Source organism: Symphalangus syndactylus, chromosome 3, assembly GCF_028878055.3.
Source record: "Symphalangus syndactylus isolate Jambi chromosome 3, NHGRI_mSymSyn1-v2.1_pri, whole genome shotgun sequence".
NCBI lineage: Eukaryota > Metazoa > Chordata > Mammalia > Primates > Hylobatidae > Symphalangus > Symphalangus syndactylus.
In genome coordinates, this window is record NC_072425.2 from 139,165,633 (window position 1) to 139,186,403 (window position 20,771).

General features: G+C 36.7%; 1 long non-coding RNA gene across 11 annotated transcripts in view; it reads right to left on the reverse strand.

Annotated features, from left to right (window-relative positions):
- Positions 1 to 20,771, reverse strand: part of LOC129479792 (uncharacterized) — a 337,809-nt gene that overhangs the window by 50,445 nt on the left and 266,593 nt on the right. The window lies entirely within an intron of this gene.

Sequence of the window (20,771 nt, forward strand, 5' to 3'; positions counted from 1 at the left end):
TTTGCAGGTGGAAATATGTACATAAAATCAAGCAAATGATAAATGTAGAAATTCCTAATTATCTTGTGAAAGCAAGATTGGAAACAATGAAACAATGTCCTAATCAACTTGTAGAGGCAGAAGGCTATTTTACTACAAGAGGTAAAATTTTGGGACACACTGCACCCACATTAATATGCTTAGTAAACTAAAAGCCACACAGTATAAAGACATTACCTGTGGTCATAAAAATAAAGGTCTAGGGGTGGGGCGCAGTGGCTCACGCCTGTAATCCCAGCACTTTGGGAGGCCGAGGCAGGTGGATCAGTTGAGGTTAGGAATTCAAGATCAGCCTGGCCAACATGGTGAAACCTCATCTCTACTAAAAATACAAAAATTAGCAAGGTGTGGTGGCCCGTGCCTCTAATCCCAGCTATTTGGAAGGCTGAGACAGGAGAGCGGCTTGAACCCGGGCGGCGGAGGTTGCAGTTAGCCGAGATCATGCCATTGCATTCCAACCTGGGTGACAGAACGAGACTCTGTCTCAAAAATAAAATAAAATAAAATAAAAATAAATAAATAAAAGTCTACATAAAAGACTTTGAGTTTTTCATATTGTTTGAAGAGAATTCTTTAAATCAAGCACAGCCAATAACAATTTGGACTCAAAATCAAGCAAATTTCTCCTTTTTAAACAGTGTATTAGTAGGCTGAAGCAGTTCACCTTGATTCAATGAACTGAACTGGACTTCGGATTTTAAAATTTACAAAAATCCTCCAAAAATTCAAGTCTTCACAAAAAAGACTTGTGAACGAGGAGTCAGGAAAACTGGGCTCAAGTGTTGTCCTGCATGTCTTCATGGTATCTGCTCAATATTCTACCCCAAATATTTCCTTTACCAAAATGAGATCATATCATATGAATACTAGGCAGACAAACTAAATAATAGATAAAAATGCGTTGCTCTAACTCTTTGGGAGAAATCACTAAAATATAAGGAGTTTGTATTTTTATTATATCAGAATTACCTACAGCCTTGTATCTAGTTCTAGCCGTCCAGCTAAGGATAGATTCAGAAACAGTTCAAAGAAAAGCTATGCTGATGTTAAGAGTTCTAGAAATAGATGGTATTTTTAAAAAATGTTAAGAGAACTGGGATTATTTATCCTGTGGAAGAAATGGTTGAGAAAGGATGAAATCCTGGTTTGGAATTAGAGCAATGATTCTCAAAGTGTGGTCCCAGGACCTACAACAGCAGCAACCCCTGGAAACTTACAAAAAATGTAAATCCCAGGCCTCTATCCCATACCTGCTGGATCAGTAAGTCTGGAGGGGATCTAACAACCTGTGGTTCACCAGCTTTCCAGGGTGATTTTGATGCACAGTCTAGTTGAAGAACCACTTGGTGAACAGGAGTAGTGATATTGCAGGGAATAGTGAAAGTGAATAGTGATACTCATTGAAACAGAAAAGAAGGGTTTGGATGGCTTTTAAGTATTTAATCCTTTCCCCTGTGAAAGAAACCAGATAGCAAAAGAGGACAGTATACAAGTAACTCGAGGAAAAAGCATAGAAACCATCTAGAAAGGGTTCTTTTCTTTCTTTCTTTCTTCCTTTTCTTCAAGGAGAGTAGAGAATCCATATGACTTCCTACATGAAGTTTTAGAAGTAATTTTAACATTGGTTTACTCAAATGGAGTTTTAAGGGAACAATAGTAGCAGCAGAAGCAAAGCCAAATATGTACACCAAATTCAAGCAGTAATGGCTCTTAAATAATCCATAATTGGCGGGGCGCGGTAGCTTATGCCTGTAATCCCAGCACTTTGGGAGGCCGAGGCGGGCAGATCATGACGTCAGGGCTTCAAGACCAGCCTAGGCAACATGGTGAAACCCCATCTCTACTAAAGATAGAAAAAATTAGCAGGGCATTGTGGCACATGCCTGTAATCGCAGCTACTCAGGAGGCTGAGGCAGGAGAATCGCTTGAACCCAGGAGGTGGAGGTTGCATTGAGCTGAGATTGTGCCATTGCACTCCAGCCTGGGCAAAGGGTGAGACTCCATCTCAAAAAACAAAAATCATAATTAGTGGAAAGAACCATGACTTTTCAGAAAATCAGTGAAAAAAGAAACATGAAATACCAATGAGAAAAGGAAAGATAGAGAAAAAGGAAAGAATGAAGGGCAAAAGCAAATGGAATACAGAGAAAGAATCGCCAACTCTCAGCACAAGAGTGAGGGCAGGAATGAAAAGGGTGCTTTCAATGACCCAATACACATCACCATGCAACAGCATAGTACACTGGAGCCTTGCTAGGAATTCTGTCTTCTGGAGCTGGATTGTGAAACTGCTTTTTCACGAATTTCAATTCATTTTAAGAATTCTAATTGAGTTGAAATTCCTTACTATTAATTTCTTTAGGCACTTTGGTAGATAAGTCCCTTGAATAGGTGCCAGATCATACCCACCTTATACAGAGGATTGTTACTGCAGTGAGAAGCCAAAAACATATATTTTTGAATCACATTTACTTTTACTTGATTTTGTGGGATAGGTAAGTTTTGAGGATATATAGACACGTTAATATCCATAAATAGTATAGACAAAAGATTTCCTACTCTACTTACTCTAAATCTCCTCTTTCAAGTAAGGATAATTATCAACCCAATAAGATAGCAAGAAAGAGAAAAATCCAGTTATTTAAAACATCAATGTATGCACTATAGTAATCTTAATTATTCACATACAGAATGTTGCCTTTTTTGATTACCTGAAGCAAAATGTTGATTCCAGATCAACTTTCTCTGGCTATCCATCATTTATCTAGATAGCTTCTTCCTAGCATCAGTAGTTGTTAAGACAAAACAAAACAAAACATGTAAATATGAGGCCAACGAAAACAAATAATACTAACCATGCTCGACTAACTTCACCTCTTTCTTTGTTAGTTATTAGACTGATAGTTTTGGGGAATGACATTTGGAATCCTAACTTCAATATGTGACTTGACTAAGCTTCTTATCTCTTTTGGGTAAGTTTGAGTCAAACATTTGAATAAGATGACTCTGAAAAAAACATCTAATTTAGCAGTTGTCTTACTTAGGATAAAAAAATATTGGGAGATGGAATGATGAGTTGAATTTTAGGATGAGGGAAATAGAGTTTGACAGCAGCATGTATAGAAAAGACTTAAGTGTTTTAATAGATAGTAAGATAAGATGAATCAATACTGATAGATGGTTGCTAAAAAGATTAATAGGAGTTTTATTCCTGGAAATCCAGTACTTGGGAAAAATTTTTTAAAGGTGATCATCATGCATCTCTTCCCATTTGTCAGTCCACATCTAGAAAAAAGCATTCAATTCAGAGTAGCACATTTAACAAGGCAACCAAACCAACTGGAGTGTGGAAACTCACAAGAATGACGAAGGCATGTGAAATAGTGCCATGGGAGGAGTGACTGAAAGTGCTAAGGGTGTGCAGCCCAGAGAAAAATGACTCTGGATGGAACATGATTTCTTCTTTTAAATATCTGTAGGACTGACAAATAGAAGAGAGATTAGACTTAATAGACTTACACTATATCTCCTAAGGGTAAAATAAGAAACAATAAAAGACGATGCCCTTGTGATTCAATATTAAGAAAAAGTATTCGGCAGGCACAGCGGCTCACGCCGGTAATCCCAGCACATTGGGAGGCCGAGGCAGGTGGATTACCTGAGGTCAGGAGTTTGAGACCAGCCTGGGCGACATGGTGAAACCCCGTCTCTGCTGAAAAACAAACAGACAAACGAAAATTAGCTGGGCATGGTGGTGTGTGCCTATAATCCCAGCTACTCAGGAGGCTGAGGCAAAAGCATCACTTGAACCAGGGAGTCAGAGCTTTCAGTGAGCCGAGTTTGTGCCACTGCACTCCAGCCTGGTGACAGATCGAGACTCTGTCTCAATTAAAAAAAAAAAAAAGAATGAAAAAGTATTCAAATGATCTGAGTTGTCCAAAGACGGAATTGCTGATCAGGAATGTGGTCCATTATAAGCTAACAGGAAATTCAAGCAAAAGATGGCCTTTGTGGCTTCTTCATCAGTGAAAGTATATGAACCTAGAATTAAAAAGGGAATTTGACTGAAGTGAGCATCTAAGGCATATTCTGAAGACCATATTCATTTTTTATAACATCTGCACCCTGCTCCTCTCTGTTAACCTGGGTATTTAAAAGCCAGTGGTGTATAATCTAAAGACCTTCTCAAAACACTATACCATATTTACATTCAAAATCTTTGTAAAGTAAGAACAAGTCAACTACCTTGTTCCTCTTCTTACTGAAGAGCTAACTCTACTACAGAAATTGTAAAGGAAATAATTATCAATAGAGTTAGATCTAGAACATAGCACCTTTGATTCATGAAAATGAAACTTTGAACATGTGTCTCTTGACCTTCACTGTCTAACATTCCTCCCCAAACTCTCGCTAATGTTGATTGCTTAGTTTATTAATTCAAGTTTGTTGAATAAGCCATAGTCTACAATCACGATAGTAGTTTATGAGAGCAAGTGTTGCTGTTGCCCTAAGTGTGTGGGGAAGTTGCAGAGGTCCTTTTCTAGATACTGTGATTATTCTACCGTTGGCTCATTCCTACTTTTCCGCTGAACCTACCAGTTATCACACTGTGAGCAGAGTAAGAAAAAACTCTGTAATACTTGTGTAGTACAATGCTACTGCACTTTTAATTTTCTCCCTCCCACTATTGGTAAGCTACGATATAGCCTTCTCAACACAATACCTAATGCTGGGTACTGTAATAATCATGGTGCACTGCTCACAATCCCTGTGGCAAGCATTTAAACTGCTCTAAGCACCAGAAAGAAAATAAACAAATTTTTTTTTTGTGGTTCCTTTTAGTCCTTGAGTATATCAAAAGTTTAACCCTAATCAGATTTACCTGGTGTCAGTAAATAACCTGGGACTTTTGGCAGTCATTATCCAAAAGGGTAATAATCAGAAGGTTGGGAGGAAAAACCTAAAATGGGACTTATCTAATGTGGGAATTTAAGTGACTTAGATAATGACGTACGAAGGGTATAACCAGAGCCAAGTGTAATGTCCCATGTGATTTTTACTAGGAGAAACTAGTTTTAATAATTTCATCTTTGGACAACCCTCCTTTCTAAGTATGTACCTGCCACTTAGGGATTCCCAACCCAACACGCTGAGGCTCATTTCATCATCATTACAGCTCTAATCCCATTGTAAAAATTCACTAGGCTCTTTTAAGCTAGGATAACCAACTTCTCAAAGTGTTGAAAAACTTGGTGGCTGATATATGCATGGACTAAGTTATGCATATAGGTTAATACACACACACACACACACACACACACACAATCTTTTAGGACTGGTTTGCCTGAAGTCTTGACATCACGGAATGTCAAATGTCAGATGTCTTTAAAATATGATTATCCGCTGGGCACGGTGGCTCATGTCTGTAATCCTGGCACTTTGGGAGCCTGAGGCGGGTGGATCATGAGGTCAGGAGTTCGAGATCAGCCTGGTCAATATGGTGAAACCCCGTCTCTACTAAAAATACAAAAATTGAGGCCGGGTGCAGTGGCTCACGCCTGTAGTCCCAGCTACTTGGGAGGCTGAGGCAGAAGAATCGCTTGAACCCAGGAGGCGAAGGTTGCAGTCAGCCGAGATCATGCCACTGCACTCCAGCCTGGGCGACAGAGCAAGAATCCGTCTAAAAAAAAAATATATATATATATATTATACATGATATATTATGTATATATGTATATATATATTATACATGATATGTATATGTGTATATATATTATACATGATATGTATGTGTATATATATGTGTATATATATATATATACACACATATATGGATATATCTGAGTCTCCTAAACGAAGAGAGAGTAAACTGGCAGAGAAATAGGCATAAAATAATAATTTGACATTCCACATTGTTGTTATCTATATATAGTGTTGTCCTTGAGGTTAGCAGATGCCAGAATTCCTAGATCAATTAAATAGAGCGCCCTTTGCCCACAGCTTCCATTGTAACAGCTGAATATACTAACAGATTTTTCAAAATATCTATTTTTCACTTTTAAAAGTATCCCTATTTAAAATGTAGGAGCCTAAAAATATACACAAACCAAATGTTGATTCATTGTAGGAGTTGCATGTTATGATTCCCTCATTGCATCTGGTAACTACATGTGGTTAGCTACACTTGGTACGACTGGATACAGCTTGACATATTCTGGGATTTATTAAAATGTAAATGACAAAGCAGAAAAGAATGTTCAGACAATTGGATTACTCCATTGACTGAATGTTCCAATACTGTATCTATTTTTGTCAAAGCAATGGTGGCTCCTGCTGTGGAATGCTGAATGGAATATTCCATTGCAGGGCATGGGGAGAACTTGCATAAAGGAAATTGAAACCTAATCATTTAATTTTTAATTCACCTCTCTAAAAGCAACACATTGCCAATACTTGTAAAAGAAATTATGATAATTTTGGCACACAATTATTGGAAGATCATCATTTTCAACTATTTATTCAGTGTCTATTATTGGTTCTGTAACTTCATTCATGAAAACAATGATACATTTGCTTGTTTTTGCTCTTGGCCTTGGCTTGTTTTAGCTATGAGCATTATGTGATGAGCATGAATATCTGTGATATGGCAGTGAATATGCACAATCCAAGAGAGACGCTTTCCTGATGGGAACTGTTCTTATTTATTCCAGAGAAGGCTGGGAGGTAGTTGTCTTTAAGGACATGAAGGGATTGAGTTTAAAAGAATGGAGGCCGGCTGTTCTTTCTCTCCACAGGGAACAAGAGAAAATGGGATTAAACTACAGCGTGAGAGATTTAAAATAGAAATAAGAATTTCCCAACTGTGTAGAATCTCAAACACTGAAATGCATTTTGAAGGAAGTATGTGGACATTAGTTTTATTCTGATGCCTTTAAAATATGGAACGGCACATTTTCACTATGTGGTTTTATATGGATGAAGAAGAGCAGATTTGATGACAGAGTTCCAGGATTCTCTTGATCTATGAGTAGAATCTAAAAGCGATGCATGGTGGTAACTGTGAGAAGTAACTATTTTTTATAGTGGTTATTTTTTAATGTGAACTTTTCTCATGGGGACAGTGTCAATTTTACCTGTACTGTGAAATATGAAATGGAATGGAATGTAATATAATAAGTTGGGTGGGGACAGATAATGTGGGAGTACAATGCAATTTTTAATTTTGTCTTCCCACTACCATTTCTGCTATTAATTCAAGTTTAAAGGCAAAATATCCTTCTAGTGGAGTTTAATATGTGTGTATTGATTTTTGAATTTGTAAAAATGTGCTCAGGATTCCTGCAGAAATGAGCATCCTCTGTACCCTCTTTATGGGCATATATATATATATACACACATATATACGTGTATATATATATATATACATATATATGTATATATACGTATATACATATATATGGATATTTTTTAAGGAGTTGCATTTTCATATTTGATTAGCAGAGTAGCAGAATTATTTGAGTATATGGGATTCAAATTTGTCCAAATTCAATTTTGCTGTTAAAAATTATGACCACAGTGAATATTGGTTGTCTCTTGACTTCAAGATAATTATATTTTCCACTTCCCTGAGATAGTTTAGTGTAGCAGGAAGAGTGTTGTGTTAAAATCAGAAACCTGGGGGTCAGGTCTTATCTCAATCATGACCTGGCTGTTTGACCTGGACAACTCAGTAACTGTTAAGTATCAGTTTACATTCTGAGGAATAAACAAAACTGTGTTAAACAGATGGTTTTCCTTCTAATATGCTATCAACTATTGATACCAAAAACTCTCGATTTTCTGAGCTGAGTCTAAGATTATGTTCCCATAAGTCAACAGTTCTCAACTTTGGCTGCACATTCCAATCTCCAGGGGAGCTTTAGAAAATTCAAATTCCCAGGCCACACTCACACCAATTAAATCAGAATCTGTCCCGGGTATCAGTATTTTCAAAACTCCCCAGGTGGTTACAATGTACAGCCAAGGTTTAAAACTCATGCTTTGGATACAGTGCAGTAAGGAACTGAGATAATCATATTATCTATTATTAGTGTGAGAATTGTGTCCATCTTGTTCCTTCCTGCATCCTCAAAACTGAACAAAGTGCCCAGCATGTAGTAGGTGCTCAGTAAATAGTTAATATTTTTAGTAAACTTTGGCCAATTACTAAAAGATATAGGGCATATCAAATCAGCTATCTACTTTAATCATTTTTATGCTCATCTCATTCACTTTATAAGAGCTCAATTCTCTTCTTCTTTTGGTCTGTGTAAACATCAAAGGAAAGTGAAATAATAGGTAATATTTTGCTGCAATACAATTCACCTATCCTTAGGATGAAATTTAAAAAAATTATCTATCACATTCTCTAGAGAAGGGGCCCTTTGGAAGCTAAAGACACGTCTCCTACATGACTACACATCTAGGTGAAAATTAATCAAACTAACTGTCTCTATGGGTCCAGATGTGATACTCATTCAGCAGACACTTATGAAGTACTTTTGATGCCAAGCATTGTGGTAGGCTATTGTAGACTTTCCTGACCAGGGTTTTATGCTAGAATTGAACCCTAATGCTCTGAGCATCTTTACACGTAATGAATTATTTTCCTTCCTTTGCATATAAAATTGTATTTTTAATATATCATTCTTGGGAGAATTGAGAAAATATCATTCAAATCATATCTTTGTTCTCTGTGGTTCACATAGCAAACCCCAGTTGACAAAGGGCTGCAAGTCTAGAGGATAAAATAACAAGCAAAACATAGCATTTATCCTCCAGAGTGGCACTGTCCAATAGAAGTTTCTCAGTGATAGACGTGTTCTCTATCTGTGCTGTTCAACAGAGTGGCCACCAGTTGCATGTGGCTATTGAGAACTTGAGATGTGAACAATGCAACTGAGGAACTAAATTTTTAATTTTACTTAATATTAATTAATTTAAATTGAAATAGCCACATATGATGAGTGGCTATCTTGTTGAATGGTGCAGCTCTAGAATCTCATATTCGAATATGGGCACAACACTGGAAGATAAGTGCCAATAAGAGGTAGGCACAGAATGACATGAAAGCACCTAGGTGGGGAAGCTAGTCTTAGCAGTGGTAGAGGTTGGGGTGAAAACTTTCCAGAGAAAATGACTTCTAGGATGGGATGTGAAGGATGAGAGATGGAGTTTGGAAAGTGTAGTGGAGAAACTACTAGATAGAAGCTGAAGTGTGTGAGAAAGCCCAGAAGATAGAGGGAACATTAAGAAAAGGCAGGTGGATGGCAGGAGCCTAGAATCACAGAGGGGCTGAAGAGTTGATGAGTCCAGAGAGGACTGTTGGAGCCAGGATCAGGGCATGAAGGGCTTTAGGTGTCACGATATCTCAAGGGCAATGGGAAGCCAGTGAAGAGTTTGAAGCCATGGAATAATACAATCATATTTGTGGTTTAGAGAGATTTCCTTGGCTGCCCCCTCATAGTGTGGAGAGGAAAACTGGAGGCATGGTACAGTAGTCCAGGTGAGAAATGAGTGTTGTTCTTTAATGCAGTAGCATAGATGGAGAGAAGTAGACATATTTGAATAACAGAAAGAGGAAAAAAATCAAAAGATTACCTGAGTGATTGACCATGGCTGGTGGAAATGGAAGAGACAAGGACCAGACCTTGGTTTCTGAATTGGTAGATGACAGTACCTTTTATTTAAAGGTAACATGGGATCCTTCAGAAGTTGTCTCTACATTTAAATTTTCCTATCACATTAGCTGACTTGTTCCTCGTGGATCTTGAAACTACCTTTGATATACACTAGTGAAAACAAATAAATTATAAGAGCATGCTTTTTCAAGAAATCAACACAAATTCACAGTTGATGCAACATTGCTTTTATTGGGGGTTAGGAACATATGACAAAGTCACATAAAATGTCAACAAAGTCACACTTTGTGCTCGGCTGCTCTTTAAAAAAAATAAAAAAAACCCTGTTTATTTATGAACTCACTTAATGAGAACTATGTGAGATGTGGCCAACAATTATCATGCTGAAAACAGGATGGCCAGAGCCATGAGGAGATCTAAGTCTGACAATGCTAGCTAGCTAAGTGGAAATTTACCATAGTCAAAGATCAGATACTTCCACACATTTAGATGTTTGTCCATAAGTAGACCCAGCTTAGCTGACTCCTTTGAGAAAGAATTGTGTCTTGAACCTCTGTTATTCAGCTGGCCACATTGTTAATCATTACTATATGCCAGCCACATGCAAAGGGGATGGAAAAGAAGAATGAGATTTGCTCAGTTTTAGCTTTTTATGGCTGAAGTATTTTTGAGTCAGTTACGTGGATACATGAGGATTATAATAGGAAATGACTGAATATTTTTAAAAACATAAGTACTATGGAAACAGTCATGTATAAACATTAGTGCCCGAAGCACTTACAAACATACACTGTGCATAAAGTTGGTTGAGAAGATGCTCGTTAGAAACGATTTATGTAGGTGAACTAAGAATTTGAAATAACTTAAAAATACCATTGAAGACATTATACACATAAAACTTTGGACATTGTGCATTCTTTTGGGGATGAACCACTGACAACTTCTGAACTTCATTGCTAGCTAACTTTTACATTGAGGTGGGAAACCAAAGAAGTGCAGAACAGAAGCAATCTACTAGGCACAAAGCTCCCTGGTTACTACCTAGATAGACTGTTTCCACTCATCAAATTGAAGTGCATACTTAATTTAGGAAGGACAGACTAGTGCAAGAGCTACTGATAGTGAACTGGAGGGCCTGGTTTCCATCCCTTACTCTGCCACACCCCAAAGTTCGATCTTCTGTAAGTCACTCTAAACCTGTGGCCTTTAGATTTATTGCCTCTATTAAAAAGGGCATTGCAACAAGTGACTTAAACCTCCCCCTTTTTTATTCTCAAGAATTTGGGATTTTATGTAGACAAAAGTGAACAATCTCATCAAAGTCTTGCAAAAAAAAAAAAAAAAGTCTGAAATGCTGATAAACTTCATTCCCCATTTTTCCCCCAATTTCTATCATGAAAATACATTCTATCACTCCGGTGTAATTTTAACCAGAAGACTGAAAAGTTTTAGGTGATTATTAAATTAAATAGCTATCTGTTTGCCATGGAAAAATATCAAGGAATATAAAAAGGGGTAATAATTGTGACATTGACTACCATATTGCAACTTGGCACTTTAGATCATGAGCTTTGCCGTTGCAATCCTGAATGTGAGCCCTGTATATGGCACTTTGGCAAGTTACTTAAACCTCAGTTTTCTTGGCTGTAAAATGGGAATAATAGTATCTATTCTGCAAGGCTGTTGAAAGGCTTAAGTGAGTTAATATGTAAAATGCTTAACAGAACTCAATAAATACCAATTATTATTAGGTTAATGGAAAAATCATAGTTCTCCATATTGTCACCAATCACCCTTACTTACTTTAAAGGAAGGGAAATATGATAATAATTCTAAGTAACACCTGGGGTGAGAGACAGGAGGTGACTGTGCAAAGGCTTTTCCAGATATGTATAGAGAGCTGCTGAATGTCTGGGTTTAAGTCAACAAGATGTGTGTATTCATTTCCTCCTCCAATTACAACCACCTAAAGAACCCCATTTTCTCCTTCCTTTCCATTTATCTAAATCTTTGACATCACTCAAGTTTCATCTCATATTTTCCTCTTTTAGAACTCTCTTCCCTAAGTAAGTCAGTTTTGCCAACTTGATGGCAAACTTCCCTGAACTCATCTTTTGCTTGGTTTTGTTTTTGATCTTACCCTCTACTGACCCTATCTGTTACTTAACTTTGCAAACATTTCTATAACTTTTTCTAACTAGATTCAAACTCTTTAGAAGCAGGGATTTTATCTGATAGAATCTAGCTTTCTTGATTTAAAAAAAATGATCGATTGGTTAGTGTCAAGTGGACCAATGTGGTACTATGATTATTTTACCCTTTGAATAGCCTCTGACTACTTTATTTTAAAAGTACTTTTTATTCTGTAGGTCACTCTTAAGATCCAACCCTATGTGCGCCTAAAAATCATTCTCCTTGTAGGATTAATTTTGTTTCTTAAAATATTAACACATTTGTGCAATGTGGGATTTTGAAACAAGTGCATTAATAAGCATATCCATACTAGGAAGAAAATGAATGTCACATGAATTTAGGTACAAACAGAGGAATACACATGAGGAAGGGAAAGTTCTTGGCTCATGAAAATCTAGATGTCATTATTGAGTTTTTCTGTTTCTTGAAAAGATTGTCTCTTGTTCTGAGAGTTCTAGTGGCAGAAGCTGCACAATTTAGGGGTGTTTCTTAGCAGAGGAGGTGTCTTCAGGTGATCACTTTCTTTGTTTCAACTTCACAGTTGGCTTGAGGGTCCATCAATATAGCAGTCTCTTCAGTCTTTGTCCTTGCACTGGGGAGACATTCCTGAGGAGGGGGACTATAGGAACAGCTGAAAGGAACATCAACACAACTAAAAAAATAACAGAACATGTCACAGAAAGTTATCACATTGACTCTTTAATAATAACAAATAAATGTAATGATACTTTGGGGACCATGCTAAGTCTCACTACAGATGAAATGCTGCATCACTAGAAAAATGCCGTTGTTTTACATTGTTCCCCTTGCTAAAGAATCAGTCAGCAATGGCATTGCCTGAGTGTGTGTGAGACACCACTCTAATGGCTCTGGGAGAAAATGCTGTGTAAGAAAAGCTTCAGGTTTATCCAACAGGGAACTTACTGAAACAGGACACATAGGGAAAGAACAAAAGAACACAAGACATTGAGGACACATTCAAATAAATCCAAGGAGTGAAAACAAAGTAAGATAGCTGTGGGTACATAACCGCTTAAGAATGCAGGGCTGAATGAAGTCACTAGAATTGTTAGGTGTTGTCAATTCCTTGTATTTGCCTTTGTATTCCCAGCGCCTGGCACAGAACATGGTATGGAAAGAAAAAAAGAAAAAAAAAGAAAGAGGGAAAGATGGAAAGATGGAAGGAAGGAAGGAAAGAAGGAAGGAAGGAAGGAAGGAATGGAGGCAGGGAGGGAAGGAAGGAAGAAGGAAAAAGAAGAATGAAAAAGAAAGAAGGAAGGAAGGAAAGAGAGAGAGAGAGAGAAAGAAAAGAAAGGAAAAGAAAGAAAGAGGAAGGGGAAAGGAGAACAAAAAAAGAGAAGGATGGAGGGAAGGAGAGAAATAAGGAAGAAGGTTTTCAGTGTAGAAGAGGTGGGAGGACAGATTATGCAGAAAGGAAAAGCATATCCTGGAGCATATTCAATGACTTGGAAGCCAGAGAAAGCAGGCTCACTTAATTCAAGAAGAGATTACACATTCTGAGTGGTTTTAGAAAATGGGGTAGGGCAATTTCCAGGTGGCTTTGAACATGTTAAGATTTAATTTGGGAAGTATGATGTGTTAATGTAACTATTGTAGGCTTCCGAGAGGAATATTAAGATGATTCAAATGAATCAAGTGGAAGGAAAAATGTGAAACTCAAAGGAGTTAATCCAATGGAAAAAAACGACCATACCGCAAGAAATTAAATGAAGGCAGGCCTAAAGAATATAGTCTTAAAATAGAAAGGCAGGTGCTTGTCGGGGTTTCTTCTATGTTAATGTTAATTGAGAGAAATGGGCTTAGAACTCAGATCAAGAATTTGCTTCTCCCACTGTGTAGCTTTTTTCATTCTTCAGCTGTTCTTCTTTTCTGCTACTGCCCCTTCCTGAAAGTGAACTCCAGTCCTTACTGTTTTAGCATCAATGCAAAATATGTTAGTAAATACAGAACGTGGAGGTGGAATCAAATATAACTCTGAAGGACGACTGTTGGAACAAATGAGCTCCGGATCCACTGGTCCTGGAGTTGTTCCTATGCCTCCATACTTTAGAATAGCTTCAAAAATTCTTAAAGCTGTAAAAGAATTTAGATCCCAACTAATCCAACCCATGCATTTTAAAGATAAGGGTATTTGAGAAGAGTTGTTATTAATATTTCTCTTTTTTTTATAAAAGTTGTTATGAATAAAATATACTTGTCAGGTAGATGTTTCTTTAACTGAAGACCTTCTCATCAGCCTCTTCATCATGCTTACACAATGAAGGAGATGTCTAATAAGTCAGGCACACCAAAAGGGGTACACTATGACACATCACTGCTTTTTGCCCTAAACACTTTGTATACACTGAGGATGTTGGCTCTCTAGATGGCAGGTATAATATGTTTTTTAATCTGTAAAATAACTAAGTGTTAAATGTTAATAGGTACTTTTCTGATTAAGCATGCAATAACTGATCTTGGATGAGTAATTAAATATACGTCTTAAAGATTTTAGAATTTATTATTTTGTGAACATTGACAGGGATGATGGGGTGCTAAGCTTTTGATACACGTTTGTAAAACTTATTTTTTAATAAATTAAAATGTTATATATTAAGGAATAGCATTTCGCACAATTTTTTGTGGCTCATTTGGATATCTAATGATGGCAAATCCTTGAATACATGAGCAGGTGAAAAGTAAACCTTGTATTGCTTTGGTATTAGGTAGCTATACATCGTGCAAAATGTTTCTTTTCTAATAGGGACTCCATCATTAAAACAAATTTTGAGAAATGGATAGTATAAATATGTGAATGACCATAGTCTAGGTGTCTGCTATGAGTCAACTGTTCTACAAATCAGCTTTCTTTGGGCTCTATGCCTACTCGATTGCAATGAGTCATATCTTGTATCATCTCAATATAAGCCTCCCTTAGAATCCTTTTTGTCTCCCAAACACACAAGCATAAATCGAGACCCTTGTATTGCCTTGCTAGGGGTCCTTCTGTGACCTCATGGTAATGATTCTCTAAATTTGCATCAGGAGCCTCTTCACCTACTGAGCCAACTACCAGGCTGACCAACCAACTCGCTGTTGCTCTGCCTGGGCTATTCCTTAATAGGTAGATCTTCAGGGATCAGTTCCCTGGAAGGAGGCTCTCCAGTGGGACCATCAGTAGACCTTGGACATCATGTCAAGATGTCAAAAGGGAAGTTGATGTTAGTGCATAAATAACCTAAGGCAGAGTTTCAGTATTCAACACGTGCCATGCAAAACAGTGAAAAGCAATACAAGAAATTGTTGATTATTGCTATTGTTTTGATTACTTTGGTTAAATTAAAATTATTATCTCTGCCTAAGGTCATTTCCCTGGCATTCTATTTTGTTTTCCAACAAAGGAAATGAATTTCTTCTTAAAACGAATGAATAACATTTACTATCCTAATATTCTCAATTACTTCAAGTTGTCTAAAGTTAGGAAAAACACTAAATCGATCAAGAGTAGCAAATATTTTACAAATTAAGCAAGTGTCCACAATGATAACCCTTTTCGAGATAATTAATTTCCAACATCTAGGTCACACATATTTATTCTTGCATAAGAACACAGATCGTAGAGTCCTCGTATTCCTATATTAATTAACAAAGAATTTTTTTAAAATAAGCTTATTTTAAAAAGATTCTACTCAGGAACCATTTCAATGATGAGAAATGCAAAAGGAAAGAAGAAAACTCAAGTAGGCAACATGTAAAGCAACAGACAACTATATGCACATTAGTATAATTACACATTGCAAATTATATCGGATGTATCTAATATCTAATTTTTTGAAAGCTGATTCCACTTGAGACTTCAATAACAGCATCAACATTTTGCAGGTGGCTCCTTCTGTATAGTATCCAAAGGGAATTATTCCTCTAATGTGCTTACAACCCTCAAGTAAAAGCTAAAGCTCTCTCTTAAATGACCAATGAACAATGAACACTAGGAATATTACCTTGATAAAGGAAGGGGGGAGGGTTTCACCATATATAATATACAGCACGGTTATTTATTCTGTTCCCTCTGTGCCCATGATATTTATTTGCTTCAAGCAATAAGAAACAAACTTAAACAGGAGACTCATTAGAAAATGTGAATGAGGCTACATCTATATTTTGAGGCAGCGATATAAGAAGCTAAGGGTTGATAATTTCTTAGATCAACTGATAATAGAGAAATGTTGAGCAGAATGGCAGGTTATATCTTTGACTGAAAACAGAAAGCCCTACATTAAATTTAGCACTTCTAAAACATAGGATTAATTTGTCCTAAAGAGGACACCAGATCAAAGCTCTGCTTTGAGAAACAGGCTTTTGTCCTCATCTTTCTATATGAGTTAATCAATCATCAAATAACCAAAATAAATTTGTGATCTTGGAGAACGAAGCATATTATTCAAGGTGATTGGATCCATTTTCTTGATTCCTCCTTCAAGATCTTTCTGCTAATTAGTCAGGGTTACTATTGAATTATTTAATTATCTGCACTTTTGTGCAATAAAATATGTTGTCATATCACATACTTTATCATGCTGTTGCAGTTCACACTTAATGATGCCTCTATAGTTAGCAGTTTCCTTTGTTCTGCTCAGTAAGTGGTTTTAGGAAGAGGGTGGGCCGGGAAGGTGGAGCCCTGGGGTTTGTAAAATAAAATCATATATTCCTGGTCTACATGCCAAACTTTATGCATTTACATGAATTTCTTCTTAGAAATCAAGTGGCAATTCCATTTGTAATAAGCTAAGAGGCACACACAGGTCGGTGACTTGGAATGCAACCGCAACAGTGTTACTATACCTTGAACATCTCTCTAGTGCATTTCCACTGCAGTGCAATGGTAAAACGACGATTTAATTTTTTTTTTTTCCCTAATCAGCAAGGAATGTCTTTAACAAGGAAGAAGTAAATTATGATAATTACTCTGAATGGTCGGATCCTTGAGCATTACTAATTAGCATTTATTGCCTGGATTATAGAACAATACATGTGAAACCGAACTGCGATTGCTCTTTTACGTTGAAGACTTGAAAAGGCAATGGAGCAAAAAGCCAGCATCATCAGTAGTGTAGTCAGTAGTTTACATCTCCTTGATAGGACGCAGAACCCCTCACTTTGGAAACACGCAAATATGGTCCTCAGTATTTATGGCCCATTCATTTTTTTTTTTTTTTTTGTCGTTAGTCACATATTTACATAAGATATCATAGTCATGGTAGACTAATGAGAGGAGAAGCATTTTGGTTATGTCATTTCGGGATAATTTTATCAGCTGTGAGAGTTTAACAATAAAGAACATAAAACTTGCTGTTTCATAAAAATATGAAATTTTCCTGGAGAAATTTTGACTTAAATAAAAAAGGAACAAAGAACTCAGTTTGTAGTGAATAAAATTTTACATTCACTTCCCCACTTTCTCATAGAAGATCTACAGTTGGGGATAACCGATAAGAGGCAATTGGTTTCTGGCTTAAGAGCCTTTTTCATTACGAATTTTCGGTAAATTAAAGTCTGAAATTAGAAAAACATTAGACATTAATCAACAGACCAACACCAGTCACGTAAATAAATGGCATTCGTATAATTTGGCAGCTGAAATTCTTAAATAATCTGGCAGGTACAAGGAGAGAAAGAGGAAAAATGAACCGTTCATCATTCTCACTGCGGTCTCACCGTTTCCCTCCACACCCCATTACAGCGAATGAAGAGAAAGAACATCGTAAAATATAAAGCCAGTACTAAATACAGTCACTAGTCTTCCAATACCTTCCATGGATTCCCCACCCTGATCCTTTCTAGTTTGAAAGAATAACTTTGACTAAATCTGTGAGGAGATTAAACAGGCTGGTGATAAAAATTAATTCTGCTGAATGAGCAAATGCATTTGGATTGCAGAGATGCAAATAAGATAATACTTTTCTTTTCCTTTGACATACCAAGAGGATTAGTTTAGAATGTTAAATTTGATTTTATTAGAATATATTAGCAGTGTTTTAATTAATACCAATCAAACATTTTCTTTCCCTGAGGGTTGATGTGTCCCTTGCTTTCTAAATCATCTGTCTTTTTTTCATCAAAGAGCCCCTCTACCCAATTACCAAAGCCTTTGTTACATTCTTTATAATTTTACTGTATTCAATGGAAAATTATGAGCTCTTTACCTAAAGGTGTCTTGCCTATAATATTAGTTCCCAGGTGCTAGATTTAAAATGAATACTGTTCATTAGTACACATTTTTTTTAAAGGTAGAATTAGAGACTTGAAAAGAATTATCTTCTGTATTTTTCTTTTGGGGAAAAATGTTGCAAAAGGAGTTTTGGCTGGTTCATATTATTTGGCTTTATTCTCACTAGAGCTTCCTAGAGCTGTTAAATTTTCAACTGCCTTGGTTTTGAGCTGGCATTTCTTTGGAAACAGGCAAAAAAGGAATTTTTAAAAAGGAGGTGGGGAGAGAATCTAGTTAAAAACACGGTGAGCCAGTGTGCCCTGTGAACTGAATTGTAACTGTGTGTTCCAAGGAGGTGCTGCATTGCATTTCACTCATTATCCTCTCCTTTTCTCTCAAGCTTCCTGTCCTTCTGTGTCCGAAAGCTCCAGTTCACTTCTTTCTCTTTTCTTCCCGCAACGCACCCCCACCCCAGTTCCCCGCCTTGGTTTTTTTTTTTTTTTTTTCTTATCTGCCAAGCTGGATTTGCACTTTTAAAGATCAGTATCAATAATGCCCTGCTTGTTTCGGTTGCACTCTCCCTTTAAAAGACAGCCCCCTCTAATTGATGCGTCTGGGCTAGTCTAGACTGGTAGTGATTGAACCAACCACCAATTATGTTATTCATTTCACTGAACTTCACTGATGGGCTCGGTGAGGAAGAAGGGGTGTGGAGAAACCTGCCCTTGACTGAAGCAGTTGCCTGCTGAAATATAAAATCTTGTGTCGTTATGTACTTTTAAATGCCTGGGTGATCAGTTGTATTGATAGCAACCTCGGAACATGAGCAATCCACTTGAAAACATGTAAAAACCTGAGAGTGCCTTGAAATACAAACTAAAACACTTGTATTAAATGACTACCCTGTTATCATTGAAAATCACGGAAGAATTTTATCTGGCATGTTTTTATTGATCCACGTATACATTTTCATAGAGTAAACTGCAGATATATTTTAACTTCAAAAAGCACCAACTGTTTTACAAATGTTTGATATGAATAATGTGGTAATATAGATCCGTAAGTTAAATAGATGCCTTGCTATAATTTCCAAATACCTATGCATACACATCAGCTAAGATAGGGCAAGTCATTAAACCATTGAATATAAACTAACGATGACTCAACAATCAAATAACTTTTTTTTTTGAAGCACATTTGGACTATCAAAGACTGGAAAGTAATATTCGAATATTACTACACGAGAGGTTTCAACAAAAGACATAGTGCAATCGTTGCATAGTTCATATTCTCAATTCAATTTTCTGATACAAAATGGTTTCTTGATTGCAATTTGGCATTAATGACTAAAATTGCAATAAACACTTAAAAACAAAACAACAACAGGCAAAGAACAGTTTCCCTAACCTTCAACTGCATGTATAAAACAAGGCTACAACCAATGTAAAGTCTTTAGAAGAAGAAAGCATTTGGATTGGGGTTGATTTAGGTGTTTTTCAAACATAGAAGAGAAATGTTGGCCCAATAATACGAAAATTCTTTAAATGAAATTTTATACTAGAGTTTTTCACAACAAAGGAAAGGTAAGTTACCGTTTCTCTTCCCCAACTACGTGACAGATCTAAATCACTGAAATTATTCAGTTATAAAAAGTTACGGCTCAAGCAAACTGCAAACTAGGTAATGCTAGCCATTCCCTTAAGAAAGGATAATTTTAAATGTACGGTTTGGGTGTTATAAAACCTTTTTGGATTGAATTTAAGCACTGATAAAATTTTTCTTAGTTTTAAAATGAAAAACCGTATTTGTTACTCTCAAAGAATAGGATAATTGTGTTTGCTGTTGCTGTTGCTTTCATTTTACATATTTAAAAGATTTATTTCCAATCTTTATCACCTGTATATCCATAAAGTATAATATTTTGTAAAAGATACCAAGCAAGGAGGTGGTATCCCTTCTTTTGTTTTTAAAAAATCTTGCAAAGTCATACAAACTTAATTTTTATCAGTACCATAACTTCCATCCTTTGTGTGGAACTGCAAGAATAGAATTTTAACCAATTAATATTTTACTCCAAACTATTAGTTTGCCTTTATCTGCGTCTGTATGTTCACTGTCTAGCCATCCATGATACACATGTGTGGACACTGAATATATAATATATTCACATGCCCATTTTAATTGGGCACAATTTTAAGATTAACTGTGGAGTTTGAAAGTTGGAGGCATGGGGCATGCTGGGACTTCAGCTGAGATGTTCTGAGGTCAAGCACCAGGTACTGAGCTGTTCTTGTTACGCTCGTATACTACTGCGTGTTGCTCTCAAGGAATAGACCAGGCAGATGAGTTCCACAAGCCTCAGGCATCAATAACATACATACATATACATAGCAGCCAACACGCCATTAAAGCAGAATATATACCTACTTTAACAGAAATCCAGGAGCTGCCACTCTCTGGTCACCTGATCCCATCTAACAATGAAAACCTCAGAGGTATACTCAATCACTTCAGACAAACTTTCTTTTCTTTTGGTTTTGCTTTAAAGAATAAAATTCCACCAAATTTCCAGGATGCAAAAGCACGACTCGCAGCTCCCAAGAGCCTAACCCGTGGATTTAAACGGTAAACATCACAAGTTAGGGTCTCAG